The following is a 1,154-nucleotide window of genomic DNA, read 5'->3' on the forward strand; positions in this document are numbered from 1 at the left end:
AAATTTATTTTCATATTATTACGTCGCAATGCTTCTAAAACTTCTCAAATATCATTATATTATTCGGCTGTTTTCCCTATAATTGGGATATCGTCTAAAAGAGCAAGAAAATTTTGGCGCTTTAAGAGAGACAAAACCACCATCACTCTAGAAAAATTACTTAGAGTGTTTCTAATAACAAAGGGAAAATAATTAAACTGAAATAGTTGATCGTTGCTTATAAAAGAGGTTTTACATTTACTGTCTTTCTAGATAGGTATTTAATTGTGTTCAGATTTTCTATCGATAGTTGTAAAATATTCACTGTCCCATCCCTTCACAAGAAATTTTTCGATCGAGGGTAATGGAAATGCGTTATCCTTAGTGACTGCATTCTACTTCCTATAATCAACATAATCTTACAGATCCGTCCCTTTTTCCTAACAATTTTAATTGGAGAAACCCAGGGGGATTCACACTCTGCGATAACCCCTTGTTCCCTTGATTTACTAATTTCCTTTTCTATATTTCCCTGGAAATGAATGGGTACCTTATAAGGCCCAGACCTGATCAGCTCCGCCTGACCAGTTTCAATACTAAAGTGAAATCGATCAATCCTCCCGGGTGGCTCGTCACCAATTGCCATTACATCTAAATTAGTATTAACAAAGTTACTAACTACCAGTCGATATTCTGGTGGGCATAGTTTTCAGCTTGCATAATTAAGTTCTGAGTGCGTTCGTCTGTACGGGCTGGAGTTGTAGATATCAAAATCCCAGTATTATCAATTTCACATAACTCAAATTCACACACAGAATCACTTCCTAACACAACTCTTTTATTTCACAAATTAACTATCAAAATATCCGCTCTGTTCTCTTTTATTTCTGAAAAGTCGTGTAACATTACATGTGTCTATTTGTTATGGAGTATAACTACGGCCTTGGTTCCCTCCGGGAGAGCCTCACACAGAGTCACTGATATAATCCTAAGTTTTGCGGTAGGCAATACTTATCCTCTTTCACGTACAGCTTTTACCTTACTTAATTGTCTGTCCTTGACCGCACAAGAACTCTCTTATGACTTTCTATCGACGAAATGCTTCCTCCTGCTTTTACTGTTTGGGTTTGTAATTTTCTAGCATGTCTCATTTTCTTGAATCGGGTAAGGGGTAT

Source organism: Palaemon carinicauda, chromosome 12, assembly GCF_036898095.1.
Source record: "Palaemon carinicauda isolate YSFRI2023 chromosome 12, ASM3689809v2, whole genome shotgun sequence".
In the NCBI taxonomy this organism is placed as follows: domain Eukaryota; kingdom Metazoa; phylum Arthropoda; class Malacostraca; order Decapoda; family Palaemonidae; genus Palaemon; species Palaemon carinicauda.